The sequence below is a fragment of the Podarcis pityusensis genome, assembly GCF_964106645.2.
Source record: "Podarcis pityusensis genome assembly, chromosome: 3".
Lineage (NCBI taxonomy): Eukaryota > Metazoa > Chordata > Lepidosauria > Squamata > Lacertidae > Podarcis > Podarcis pityusensis.
Genome location: NC_138026.1, coordinates 98,266,267 through 98,281,297, shown reverse-complemented (window position 1 = coordinate 98,281,297; position 15,031 = coordinate 98,266,267). Strand labels below are relative to the sequence as shown.

The following is a 15,031-nucleotide window of genomic DNA, read 5'->3' as shown; positions in this document are numbered from 1 at the left end:
TGAATTTAATTCTCTGTCATTTGGTAAATTGTGGATTTTCAATGAAATTGATTTCTTTTAAGGCTGTAATACTTTGGATAATTACAAATAATTACAGATAATTATGAATTTCAAAGAATGGGTGTGTTTTGGTTTGCGTACTGTTTTGGAAAGTGTGAATTTGATTTGGCTTTAAATGCATAATGAATCAGATCTTTCCTCCATCCCTACTTAGAGTAGAACCACTGAAATCAATAAGATTAAGTCAGTTGTGTCCATTGATTTCAATATGCCCAATCTAATTCAGGTACAACAATGAAGTAGAACTACCTTCCAGTAACCATAAATAATGTTTGGTCACGATGTCAACATACCTTGAGTCAAAGCAATAGGACTTTAAAGTCCAAAGGCTTCTGGTTAACTTGTAAAGGTATGATCTAGGTTATAGAAATGGCCAGTTCCATATTCTACAGCTCTGTGAAAGGCTGGTTCTAAAAAGACTGAAATTGCCATCTAAAATTTGCAGTCTGAAATATTGCTTCCAGTATTGCCCGAATGAGGGAAAAACGCAGCCTATTTATACACAGATATGAAAGGGCAGACTGCTTCCCAATGCATGTCTAGGCACTGACAACCACTTTTCCTCATTATGAGGAACATCATTATGATGTTTATTTCTATCTTAAGGGGTGCAGTCTTCTCCAGTTTAATAACATGTGGAAGCTACAGCTATCCATTAACAGTATATGGATTTATCCATTTAGCAGTACATGTCTACCCAGATGTTAAATTACATACATCCACTGCGCTCAGTGGGGCTTACTCCCGGGTGAGCATTACAGAATTACAGTATCAAGACAAAAAAAAGTATCATACTGCTGTAAAGCGTCTCCCTTGAACTCCACCTGTATCAAGTTAGGGTGCAACACATAATCAGTGAGTTGCCAACTGCAGTGTCATATTTCTTCAGCAGTATCCACCCACTACGTCTTCAGTATGAGTTAATAAGCCAGTGTATTACCCAATTATGGAAATGAATGGCAAATTAGTCAAAACATCTGGCTCCTTACAAAGCCTTTCACTGCTGGGGATTGTGAAGGTGGTGGTGGGGAGAACATTTATTAAGAAGAGGAACAAAGTACTGTGTAGTTGAATTACTCTAGGAGGCCAGTAAAGGAAGAGGAAGAATGAAGGAGGGCTGACTCATGATTACTGCTCCTTACTGAAGTATTTCACTGGGGATTTAATACAGAAAGTTTTTCTGCTTTCTCTGCAGACCTCAGCAAGGCTTGTTTGCCCCTCACCATCCATAAAAGTGAGCACCACATGAGATATTTTGCTGTTCCTTAGTCTGATTCTTTTTTCTAAAAGGGCAAAAAAACTCATAGCAAACAAGTTATATTTAGTTAGTTACTTTTATTTAAAGCAGGGGTTCCCAAATTGATCTGTAGACCACCAAAGGTCATTGCGCTTCATTCAGTTGATCTGTGGCATGTCTGTAAAAATGCAATTAAAAATCATGCAGGATCTAGCACAGCAGGGGGAAAAAGTATTAAGTGGTCTGCCAGTACCGTCTGGTATAGAAGATTTTTTTCCCCCTTGGGCACCATTCAACAAGCATTCCTGTCCAGTAGAGGCCTTCAGCCCTGACAGAAAACAAATCACAAAGGCATACAGGGTCCATTGCTTAGTGCTAGCGCACATCTTTTAAATGCAGATGGTCTGAGGTTCAATCCCTAGCATATGGAGGTAGGGAAATGGCCAGCCATTTATACACATACATACACACACACACACACACACTCCTGAAATCCTTTTAGACTTCACTCCAGTAACAAACGGAATCACTCATAGCTGTAGTGCACACCTTCAATTTACAATCCTTGTTTCATGCCATAATGTCCTGAATGGTTTGGTATAATCGGGATCCAATCTTTATCCCCAACTTTCTGGGAGTAAGCTCCGTTGAACTAAATGGGGCCAACTGCAGATTTTCATTTTTAAAAAAATATATGATTGCAACTAATAGGAACCCACTGAGACAGGAAAGCTTTGGGAAGTTCAAAAGAAATTACAGATCCAATTAGAACTCCCCCCCCCCCCGCGCCTTTACTTTGTTCTTAAGAATGGCAGATGGCCTGTAGGTGTTGCATTCTGGCATCTGCACGTTGGTGCAAAACAGTACGTGGCAAGGACAAATATCAGATTTAAAACTGTTTTGGAGAAAGGAGAGGGGAAAGTGTTGGTTTTGGTTTCAAAAACAATTGGTTTTTGAAAATGAAAAGCTTTAAAATCTGGGATTCCTGATACTGGAGGGAAGAGTGGCTCCATAGTATTTATTGTCACAAAGCTGTGGCTATTTCTAATGCATATGTATGTTTGTAAATATAGATATAGCCATCTCTCTCTCGCCATCTTACATGTACAGGTAGTCTTGTTTTTCTGTTCATAAATAATCTTTTATACCATTTCCACTTTGGGAGGTTCATTTGACCTTGTTCTGATACCCTGGGGGACCTTCTTTGTTTTATGCAGACCAGCATAGCAGCTTCAACATATAAAATAAAAACATATTTGTGGAAGGAAAAAGAAACGGCTTTGGCAATCATCCAAAAGGTATATTTATTTTTGCTCTTTCCACATAATCATCTGTTCTGTGGAAAGCAAGTGATAATGATTCAGCAGAAGGAAAAATTCTAAAAACAATAAATTTGTGGAATCAAAAGAGAAAGGAAAAAAGAACGGTAAATATTTTCCTCTCCTGTAATTGCAGGAATTTCCCTGTGAGGGGTAAATTAGTAAACTGCACATTTGAGCTATTTTTCTTGCTAAGAATATATTTCTGGAAGGTGGTTTACAGACAGTCTCAGTCAGCAGTGGGGACACAAGTACTTTGGTGATCAGATATTTAATTATCTGTTTCCATTTCTGTTTGTTTCAGCCATTAACCATAACAAAATTGGTAATTTAAACACTTTGCAAATTAAACTGTATATTGGTCTGATGATGTTTGAAGGGCAGAAGTCTATGATATCAGTAGGGAAAGCTTCAGGTATACTCTGGTATAGGTGTAATTTTTTATTTTTGGGGGGGTAAAATCTAGGAAGGAAGAATATGACCAGCAATCCATCTCTTTCAAAATGGTGTCAGGCTGAAGCATGTATCAGGAAACAACATCATTGTCTTGTCATCATTAGTGGTAATGAGAGATTTCCTCCTAATACATATGCCAGGATTTTCATCAAGTCCAAAGAAAGAGAAGGAAAGGGTTAATTAAAAAACCCAACCACCCCAGCTAATGCTCTTTCCTTCTTCTCTTTCTTTCTTTTTTTAAAAAAAACCAAACCTGGACATTAAATGCAAAGACACATCTAGCTTCACTGCTGGTTTGGTCCTGAGGCTGTGGGATTAGTATGTAGGCGTAGCAGCAGCCAGATCCATTTTCCACTTGGCTGTGAAGCTCACTATTTATCTGGGCCTAGCCTACCTCATAGGGTTGTTGTTGTTAGGATAAAGGTATTTTACCATGAGGTTCCTGGAGGCTGTCACAGCTAAAATGGCCGCTGTTTCTTTAATGCGAATAAAGCTGGGTCAGCATGAGTCAGTGGCCTGCACTGAGTTGTATATATAGAGTGAGAAATGTTAGTTTGTGCTGAGGCTGGTGTTTGGGTTGGTTGGTTGGTTAGTGTTGGTGTGTATAGTTGTTCAGTCGCTTTTGCACAAAGACTTTTAAGAATAAAACTCTGCAAGGATATTCTTGCGGACTCTTTTGTGCCGACAAGGGTCCGAGGACCAGGCTGAGGAGACAAAGGGAGGTCAGAACCCTTTCCTCCTTTTTTGCTCTTTACAAACTCTGACAGAGGCAAGGTGGAATAGGAGGGCAATAAATAATAGCAAATTAATCATTCATAGTAGTAGTGAACCAAATTCTCCAAGTGTGAATGCTTACGTAGCCAAAACACCACCATCCACACACAGGAGGGGGGCCACCAGCAAGTTTCCTTTGAGGGTGGGGAGGAGATTTACAGAAGTATAAAAATACTTCCAAGAAAATATCTAAGGGGAACCCCCAGCCTAGCCCCCAAAACGCCCATTCCGACGGGGGCTAAGCATTCTTGATGGAATGGAATATTGCCTGACAGTTGGAAATCCAGGGTGGAGGAGAAGCTGGAAGCCTGACCAGCAGCCTGACTCTGCACAGTGTCACAAACTGGCTGGATGCTGGGGAGTGGTGGGAGGCACCAGCTGGGAAGAAGGCTCAGGGCCAGGGGGTTGGTGGTGGGATGATGGCGAGTGGTCAGAGGGAGAAGAAGGAGCAGACTGGGAGAAGGAGATGTCGGAAGTTGGAGAGGCAACAGGGTTTAGTGAGCAGGAAGAGGCTGTGGCAGAGGGCAGTCCAGAATCAGAGGCTGGAGAGAAGGGTCAAAAGGCAGAGATGTCAGGGACTAGGCAGAGGAGGAGTGGTGGAGACTGCCTCCCCAGCTTGACCCTTCCTGGAAGGAGGAAGTGGAAGACAGTTTAGAATTACAACAGGGGTTGGAGGGAGGTCACAGCTCAGAGGCAGATGAGGGGGAAAGCTGGGAGATAATGGGAGAGGAGGAAGAAGCACCGGGGGGTGACAGCTGGCAGATACAGTGTCTTTAGAAAGTATTCCAGACCCCCCCTTCCAGAACCCGGCGAACCTTGAAAGTAGGAGAGCAAAGAGCTCAAAGGCACAGGGCACATAACAGCACTCATAGGAGAGACGATGAGAATGACAAATGAGGAAGTGGGAGAGACGGGGATGTGTGGAGATTCACTCAGTATAACACCATTATCCAAGAGTCTGGGATCTATAGACTCTCTCTGTAAATACTGACTTTAAGAAACATTTCCTTGTCTTTGTACGTTCCTGGGCAACCAGCTGGGAGTCGCTGACAGCAGCCTGACATGAGATGAGTCAGGCTGGTGAAGAAGCCAAGGTGTCTCCTGCTCCTGCTCTGACGAACACCCCACCTCCCTGGTCTCCCAGAATCAGAAGAGGTATGAAGAGGAAGAAATAGAGAAATGTGCACCAGCAGAGTCTCAGATTTCTTGGGAAGGACCCGAGAGAGGAGGAGGTATAGGCAACTATGGGAAGGCAGAATCCTTTAGTTCCCACAACTGCCTCATAGGGGCTATATCTACCAGGGTGGAATCTACACACATATTAAAAAAAAAGCTTTGAAAAATACATTGAATTTGCCATAGCTCACTGTCACCATCTAGTGTCCCATTTGTTTACTGCACTTTATATTGCACTTGGAACATTTTATTTGCAGCCGTATACCTGAGTCCCAGGAATAGTTGCTGTGCTCGTTAGGCCTGGCATTACTGAGCAGCCGTGTTTCTTCTAATAAATAGTTAACTTCACTTACTCTGTGTGATTTATTGCTGGCTGGTTCCCTGACACACAGCAACTTTTTTGTTGCAGATACCACTTGTTAATAATAATTTCCATTAGAAAGCAGGCTAGCTGATAACAACCAATGTCTTCTCAATGGTAAGTCCTATTGAATTAAAGGTGACTTACTCCCAGGTAAGTGGGCTTAGGATCCCAACATTCCATCCCCTCCTCCCGATTTTCAAGCAGCAAGGCATCAGAAGTATTTTTTTCCACATATTAATACATCTGTTGCAATGGCAGTTTCAAGTAGGCGTAACCATATTATAACTTCTCTTGAAGCTTCACATGCCATTAGGAGCCAGCTTGCACAGTTTTGAATATATCCGCCTGCCTTCATCTCAACAAACTTCTTCTACTATAAATGACAATTACCATTAGCTGAATTGCAAGGAGACGTTACTGCATATTATTAAGATGGTTCTGTTTCTTCTCTGACTATGAAATCCATGTTAATTGTAGCCTCCAGTTATAAAATGGCAATTAAAATAATAGAACATCGGGAGAATGTTTGTGAGCATGAAAATATTTATTATCTTATGTTTTCAACCAGTTGTAAGAGTCCCTTGGGGAAACCAACTATAATTATGGATAGTTTTGAAATATTAAAAGGCACTCTCCCAGAAACATGGCTCAGTTTTTGGATCACAACTGAAGCAGTAGGGATGGGATGAATTGGCTTAGCTCAAGTTTTTCATGGGGAACCTCATGAACTCAGAAAGCTGTAGAGCAGCCTTCTGCAACCTGGTATCTTCCAAATATTGTTGGTCTACAGTTCTCATCAGCTCCAGTCAGCTGTTATCTTTTTCTCTCTCTCATACAGTTTAGAGAGAAAGCTGTAAAAATCATGTCCCCCGCCCCCATTTCTTTTCTATCAGCTCTCTGTGATTTTCAAGACTTGGATTCATTCTACTGTATCTGACTTTTACTCAGTTCCCTTGGGAAAGGGATATATATGTGCATGTGTGGCGCTGTGGTCTAAACCACTGAGCCTCTTTTTTTTTTTTTAATGATATTTATTAAAATTTCAGAAAGGGTTACCAAAAAAAGAAAAAAAAGAAAGGAAAAAAAGAAAGAATACAAAATACAAAAAAATTAAAAACATTTAAAAACAAATCAATCTTTCCATGTCTTATCTTTCGTTTACTTGTTTCCCTGACCTCCTTGCACCTCCCTTTTTTGTATTCCAGTTCAGTTAGTTAATTCAGCAAATCCTTTCCCTCTTTGTTTTTATCTTAATCCTTTAACTTAATATATCATAGCTTTAGATTCTCACCTGTTAACAATCCATTTTTACATACTCCTTTGTAACATTGCTGCTAAAACCACTTAACTTTATTCCGACATCATTCTAGCATTCATTAATTTTGCAGTATTTCTGTAAATAGTCTCTAAATTTCTTCCAATCTTCTTCCACCAACTCTTCTCCCTGGTCTTGGATTCTGCCAGTCATTTCCGCCAGTTCCATGTAGTCCATCACCTTCATCTGCCATTCTTCCAAAGTGGGTAGATCTTGTGTCTTCCAGTACTTTGCAATAAGTATTCTTGCTGCTGTTGTAGCATACATAAAGAAAGTTCTATCCTTCTTTGGCACCAATTGGCCAACTATGCCCAGGAGAAAGGCCTCTGGTTTCTTCAGAAAGGTATATTTAAATACCCTTTTCATTTCATTATAGATCATCTCCCAGAAAGCCTTAATCCTTGGGCACGTCCACCAAAGGTGAAAGAATGTACCTTCAGTTTCTTTACATTTCCAACATTTATTATCGGGCAAATGATAGATTTTTGCAAGCTTGACTGGTGTCATGTACCACCTGTATATCATTTTCATAATATTCTCTCTTAGGGCATTACATGCCGTAAACTTCATACCTGTGGTCCATAACTGTTCCCAGTCAGCCATCATTATGTTATGTCCAACATCTTGTGCCCATTTAATCATAGCAGATTTCACCGTTTCATCCTGAGTATTCCATTTCAACAGCAAGTTATACATCTTTGACAAAATCTTGGTTTGGGGTTCTAACAGTTCTGTTTCCAATTTTGATTTTTCCACCTGGAAGCCAGTTTTCTTGTCCAAATTATATAAACCACTGAGCCTCTTGGGCTTGCGGAAGGTCGGTGGTTCAAATCTGCATGACAGGATGAGCTCCTGTTGCTCTGTGCCAGCTTCTGCCAACCTAAATACTTTATTTATAAATAAATAAATGCTTAGGGTTCATGTTTAAGCAAGGATTATGCAGCAGGCATCAGTCTCATGCCAACTATGCTTCTGGCTACTTCCTGTTGTGCCAGAACTGCTCCCAACACCTAGGGAATCTCTCCTAGCCCCCAAACTACACCCTGTGGCTCTCATACATCATTGTTGGATGTATTTGACCACTTTTAAGGACACAGCAGGAAACTGGAAGTGTCCGAGCAATGCCATAGCTATTGATCTTTCTGCTGAAACAGGCCCTAGAATGTGGACTTTGCTCCTGTTTCAGCCTCCCGTTGACTCCACCTTGACTATGTTCTCACCCTGATGCTTTGTATTAAATGGCCAGACAGTTAACTTTGCTTGGGTATATCCCTGCCTGCCCTGATTTATGCTCGTCCCTTTTATGACTCGCTAACATTATTAATGTGGGACGTGGGTGGCGCTGTGGGTTAAACCACAGAGCCTAGGACTTGCTGATCAGAAGGTCGGTGGTTCGAATCCCCGCAACGGGGTGAGCTCCCGTTGCTCAGTCCCTGCTCCTGGCCACCTAACAGTTCGAAAGCACGTCAAAGTGCAAGTAGATAAATAGGTACCGCTCCGCCGGGAAGGTAAACGGCATTTCCGTGCGCTGCTCTGGTTCGCCAGAAGCGGCTTAGTCCTGCTGGCCACATGACCCGGAAGCTGTACACCGGCTCCCTCAGCCAATAAAGCGAGATGGGTGCCGCAACCCCACAGTCAGTCACAACTGGACCTAATGGTCAGGGGTCCCTTTACCTTTACCTAACATTATTATCAGCAATGCAAGGATAATGCAGCATGCAAACCACAAGTCACAGGGAGTGAAAACAGCATAAAGCTCAGAGGGATGGTGAAAAGGCCTCAGCAAATCAAAAGATCTTCATCTGGTACTGAAATGACAACCACTGTAGATACCAGGCAAGTGTCTCTGAATAGATCCTTCCACAGTCAGGGACCCAACAATGAAAAGGCCCTCTCTTCCCTACTGGTGTACCAGCCTCTCACCCATTCATAGACTCATAAAGCTGTAGAGTTGGGAGAGACCCCGAGGGTCATCTAATCCAACCCCCTGCAATGCAGGAATCTCAGCTAAAGCATCCATGACAGGTGGCCATCCAACCTCTGCTTCAAAAGCTCCAAGGAAGGAGAGTCTGTTTAAATTAACAAGCAGTTGTTGGTGAGTTCAGGATCTGCAGTTTTGTAGTTTGTGTAAACAATGAGGAGGATAGTAGATTGGCTAATTGGCCCTTGGCATCAGCATGCCAGGGATGCTTAGGCTTGCAGGATGTGCAAGGGTGTCAAATGCGCTTCAGAGCCAAAGGAATGCACAGGGCAGATAGCGAACTCTTTATTGTTAAAGATAATGCAGCAGCTTCTACAGCTCTGTGTGCTATGCTGCAACAGGGGACCACTCCTCCTCCACCAGTTTATGTCCCTTTGCCCAGCAGGGCTATGCCTGTGTGGAAGCATCCTCTGCTCATCCCTTTTCGGTTCCCTCCTGGTTCTGGGAGATGCCAGGAGTGGCACCACTGACCTGCCTCTTCCTCATCTTCTTCCCATCCATCCTGTGCTCCACCCTCCAGCTCTGACGCTTCCCCTGCCTTTGACTCTTTCCTCCTGGCCCGTAATGTTCCCTACAAATCACTGTAGGGAACTAAGCTCTCATACCTGCTTAGGACAATCCAGCTAGTAATTCCCTAATAAACTACTTCTCCAGTTCCTTGCAATCCAATTCAGGACCTACTTGTAGGCTTCCCATAGGTATCTGACTGGCCCCTGTGAGAGCAGGGGGCTGAATTAGATTAGCCTTTTTGGCCTGATCCAGCACAGCTCTTCTTTTGTTCAATTAAATAGAGCAAGTCACTGCTATTGAGAGTACGTTTTAATAGGACTGAGATGACAACTCATTAAGGTTCCTTGACCTTCCTTGTGCTTAAGTAACACAACACTGCATCTATTATTAAGGGTTATATACTTAGGTTGGGTTCTTTCTGTCTAATAAGGCAACACATACATACCAGACCTTCTGACCCGCTGATTTCATGAAACTCACACACCTACCATAATAATACTAACATCTCAATTTTGGCCTTGCCTGCCGAAAGTGCTTAGTCTGTGTTGTCTGGCATTCACATATCCCACTGGATTTCAAGCCAATATATGGGACACGTTATAGACCCCCTATCAAATCTTGGCTAGCATGCTGAAGGAAAGCTACTTCCAGCATAAAGGATAATAACAACAACAACGGATAAACAACGCAGTTGCTAAAGTGGGAAAAGAAAACAGGACTGCAGTGCCCTTTCCCCCAGCTGTTTATCTCCTTTAGACATGTCCTTCGATGAAGTTTTTCCATTGTAGCGGATATCTTTCTATGCAGCTTGTTGGGTGTGCCAGGCCAGCACTATCTCGAAGAGTCCATGAACAGCGTGTTGAACCCTTAGTGACATCAGGGCAGCTAATAATTAAACCTGAGATTTTAAGTACTGCTGCTCAAATAAATAGCAAATACTCAAGGAAAGAATACACTTTTTACACACTAAAGTTTAGCATATATTTATCGACTGCATTTATATCCCACCTTTCCTCCAAGGATCTCAAGAAAGAATCATAGAATTGTAGAGCTGGAAGGGACCACAATGGTCATCTAGTCCACGCCCTTCAATGCTTGAATAGTTCACCCAACGCGGGGCTCGAACCCACAACCCTGAGATTATGAGTCTCATGCTCTACCAACTGAACTATCTGCTCCTCCTTGCTTTAGCCTCACAAATATCCTGTGGGGTAGGTTAGGTTGAGAGACAGTGACTAGCACAAGGTCACCCAGTGAACTTCATGCCCAAGTGAGAATTTGAACCCCGATCTCCCAGATCCTACACAACACTGGCTGCTTAATATTGTTTTTGGTCAGGTCTTTACTATTTATCTGAGTAACCATGGGCAACTTTAAGTACTACTCCAGCACATGTCTTCATAACCCTATATTCTTTTCCTTGGGTCAAAATCCTCCTACTATTTCATGGTGCACTGTGAAATCTTGGTGCACTGTGAAAACATCTTTATTTCAGCAAGCATTTCTGAAATGTTGATTTTATCCGGTCACGTTTAATACTCTCCTGCTTGATTTGTTTGGTATGTAATTATGGATCTTACGTTGTTGACAATCAGTTGGAGATCTATGACAAAAGGTGGTTCATAAACATCTTAAATAAGTACAGTGGTACCTCAGGTTACAGACGCTTCAGGTTACAGACTCTGCTAAACCAGAAATAGTACCTCGGGTTAAGAACTTTGCTTCAGGATGAGAACAGAAATCGCATGGCGGCAGTGGAAGGCCCCACTAGCTGAAGTGGTACCTCAGGTTAAGAACAGTTTCAGATTAAGAACGGACCTCCAGAATGAATTAAGTTCTTAACCCGAGGTACCACTGTGAATACTACCTGCAACCACAGTAGCACAAGGCAAGGATTAAGAGATGGGTCTCTAAATGCATGTTTGGGCTTCAGGGTGGTTTCTGGGTCTAGAAAGGTGGAAGCCAACTGACCTAAAGCATTCTACTCTATTGTTGCTGGGACAGTTGGTTGCTCTATCACTGACTTAGAGGTACTACGAGAAGAGATAATCATATGTGCAGAAATCCCAGTGTTTAAAAGCAACTGTGTCCCAAACTGTCATTTCCGCATATAGTCATTCAGAGGAGTGATTCAGAGAGAGAGAGAGAGAGAGAAATTTAGCAGAGACACAGAGGTGGTATGCATAAAGAAGAAAGTTTTAGCATTGCCCTCTCCCTGATGTTTAATTATGAGCAGGCAGTTTGCTTCTTCTTTGAATAGATCTTCAAAAAAACTGAGCCCTCCTTAGCCACGCCTGCAATATGAGTTCAGCCACCTCTGTCTCTAACGTCACTGTGGGTAGTAGCACAGTTTGCACTGTTAATCCTTTTCAATGTCATTAGCACACCTCTTAATAACAGGCCTCTAAAGTGAAGTATCATCCCAATCTAGCAATTGGGCATATGTTGACAGCTGCTTGCAGCCACAGTAACTCACCACTGACGTTGGCGTAGTGTAGTCTTTCAGCTCCCAGTCAGGAAGTACAGTAGATACTCTGAACAGTACTGGGCCACCTCGATGTGTAGCTGATCCCGGTATTTCTAATTACACATCACTGTCTCTCATTCCCAAGGCGCCTCTCGCTGAACTTCTGCAAAGGTGACCAGAGACAAAGGGATCCTTCATCCTTACTAGTTGTGTAGAAAGTGAGATTTCAGTCCATGAGACTTTTCTCATCCTGTCATTGTGACATGTAGCTTCAGGCAAACGCCCGGAATCATTTCTGAATTTGCACGATCTTCATTAAACTTCATTTGCTCTTACAATTAATGGCATAAACAGCAGAATGGAGAGAGATTGTTTCTGGGTGGAAAAAATAATAAGATTATCAATCAAACCTGAACTGTTACTGGGGGGCGGGGGGGGGGCGGGGCACGGGATATGGAATATAGGACCTGACATCACTCCCTTTAGAAATATAAACTCTCCAAATTTTGTGTGATATAATGTGTGCAAAAATGTGTATATTAGGAGAAAGTGTGCATAAGAATAAATAGCTTACAAGAAGGCATGGTATTAGAGAGGCTGCTTGCAGAAACATTGGCATTTTATGAGAAATGTGTGCTAGAATGCCGGTAATTTTTCCTGTGGAATTAAAATAAATAAATAACAATTTATTGCAGAATAATAATAATAATAATATTTATATCCCGCTCTCCCCAGCCGAAGCCGGGCTCAGAGCGGCTAACATCAAATGTATTACACATTAACATAAAATCAGACAATCAATTAAAATACATCCTCAAATCAGATCAGGATCAGAATAAAATCCAATCAGATGGCAACCCGCAGATTAGGGTTGGGGACCTTAAATGCTCACCAGGCACAACTGTTTGTGCTGAACTTATAGGGGCCTGTGAGAAAAATTGGGAGGCCACTTTCATGCAAGTTCTTATGAAAGGGGAGAGGGAGTCAGACTGAACCCCGACCAAAGGCCTGGCAGAACAGCTCCGTCTTGCAGGCCCTGCGGAAAGATGTCAAGTCCCGCAGGGCCCTAGTCTCTTGTGACAGAGCGTTCCACCAGATTGGAGCCACAGCCGAAAAAGCCCTGGCTCTGGTTGAGGCCAGCCTAACTTCTCTGTGGCCTGGGACCTTCAGGATGTTTTTATTTGAAGACCGTAAGTTCCTCTGTGGGACATACCAGGAGAGGCAGTCCCGTAGGTACGAGGGTCCTAGGCCATATAGGGCTTTAATAAGGAGAATGAAAGTTGGGGGCGGGGATGAGAAATAGAAAGAAACCAAAATTGAAAGTTTTGTCCAACAGTTTGGCCTTGGCTCCCCTCCTGTTTACTCTTGCTGCCTACCTCCTGCCTGGACATAGACAGAATATGGCAGTCAGAAGCAGTGTCAGGGGAAATTGCTGAAATGTCCAGTAAAATCCAGATGTATGGCAACCCATGTACATTTTGGTGAATTTTCTTAAAAATAGCTGAAAAACGTATTCTTATTCTTTAGATTTTGCCAAGAAAAGCTCAACAACTTTGGGCAAAACTAAAAAGACAGCAGGGAGATGGATGTGGAGAGTGCTGTGTGCGTCCTCTGAGGGCATGTTATCCCTAACCTGGAACCGCCTCAAAACAACATCTTGTTTATTAGCAAAAGCTACAAGGTGGCATTTTCGCTACTGCATTCTAGTGTGTCTCCCTTTTTAAAAATAGAACAGATTATAGACTCATTCCACAGCTGGCATCTGTTCTTCCTTTCAGATATTATGCATCCATTCTCTAATTCTCTTTTATGTGAAGCTTGCCATTCAAAGGATGTTTGGGGAACATGCAGAGATGGGGGCTTCGGCCCCTTGTGGGCTACAGATACACATTTGTACACCTGGAGCAGAGCTCACACACAAACATACACCACACACGTGTGAGGACTTTATTCAAACATTCAGTTAACACATAAAGGTCAGGGGATGGAATATTTCAGAGCCTCCAGGTGTCCCTGTTTTCCAGGGACAGTCCCGGGTTTACAGAAGCCATCTCGGTTTCAGATTTGATCCCAGAATGTCCTGCTTATCCCTAGAATGTCTCTATTTTCATCAGAGAGAAGTTGCAGGGTATAGTTAGCTGACCCCGATCCATCTGAAGGCAGCCATGTATATATTTTATTATGTTTTTATATATGTTGGAAGCCACCCAAAGTGACTGGGACAACTCAGTCAGATGGGTGGGGTATACAGTGGTATCTTGGTTCTCAAACACCTTGGTACTCAAACGCCTTGGTTCCCAAACGCCGAAAACCCAGAAATACGGTAAGTATTCTGGTTTTCGAATGTTTTTCAGAAGCCAAACGTCCGATGTTGGCTATTGTTTCCAGGGTGTCTGCACCAATCAGAAGCTGTGCCTTGGTTTTCAAACATTTCGTAAGTCAAACAGACTTCCGGAATGGATTGAGTTTGGCGCTTTTGTTTTTGCTATTTATTTTGCGTTTTTGTTTTTGAGGCTTTTTCGGTTAATTTGTTTTTGTGACTGTGTGGAACCCACTTCAGCTACTGACTGGTTGATTGTGTGACTGTGGAAATGGATAAAAGCCCCTCATCCAAACAAGGGCTTTCAACAGTGCCGGTAAGGGGAATTTTTTTTTTTTTTATCATCTACAATACTGTCTTATTTGTTTTATAGTACAGTACATTGATTATTGCTTTCGTTTCATGGATCAATGGTCTCATTAGATAGTAAAATTCATGTTAAATGGCTGTTTTAGGAGTTGTTTTTAAAAGTCTGGAATGGATTAATCCGTTTTGCATTAGTTTCTATGGGAAATTGCACCTTGGCTTGGAATGCTTTGGTTTTGGAACGGACCTCCAGAACGGATTAAGTTTGAGAACCAGAATGCCCCTATTATCATCAGAAAAATGTTGGAGGAGGTTTGATATTTTCATCACTCCAATAATGAGCAGTGAGTACCAAGAGGATGGCAGCCAGAAGAGGGCTGGTGGGGAACAAGAAGGAAGGAACACTGAAGTCTGCAGAAGTACAAAACATTTTAAAAAAAACACAGTAACTACTAAGGAGGCACAACGCTCCAGAAACAGTGCAGTGAAAACCGGGTGTGCTCAGTAGCCATGGAATGTTGAATCACTTGGGAAAGAAACCCAGGGCTGGATGGAATGGAGTATCTCAGGGAGGTCATGGCTGGCTGGAAACCTGAGCAGGAGCACTGCTGCCTGGAGAAAAAAATAGTTCCGCATTTGTACGTAAACACCTGTGTGCTGTAATAGCAGTTTTGAGAAAGCATGGGGAGAGAAATATTTCAAACAAATAAATATTATATAACACACATAATTTGGGTGGAGCATGT

At 42.5% G+C, this 15,031-nt stretch overlaps 1 long non-coding RNA gene across 1 annotated transcript; it reads left to right on the top strand.

Annotated features, from left to right (window-relative positions):
- Positions 1-2,650: 2,650 nt before the first annotated feature.
- LOC308474399 lies at positions 2,651-3,273 on the top strand. The gene is made up of 2 exons (XR_013984695.1): positions 2,651-2,723; positions 3,083-3,273. It is a non-coding gene; the product is annotated as an uncharacterized lncRNA (long non-coding RNA).
- Positions 3,274-15,031: the final 11,758 nt, after the last annotated feature.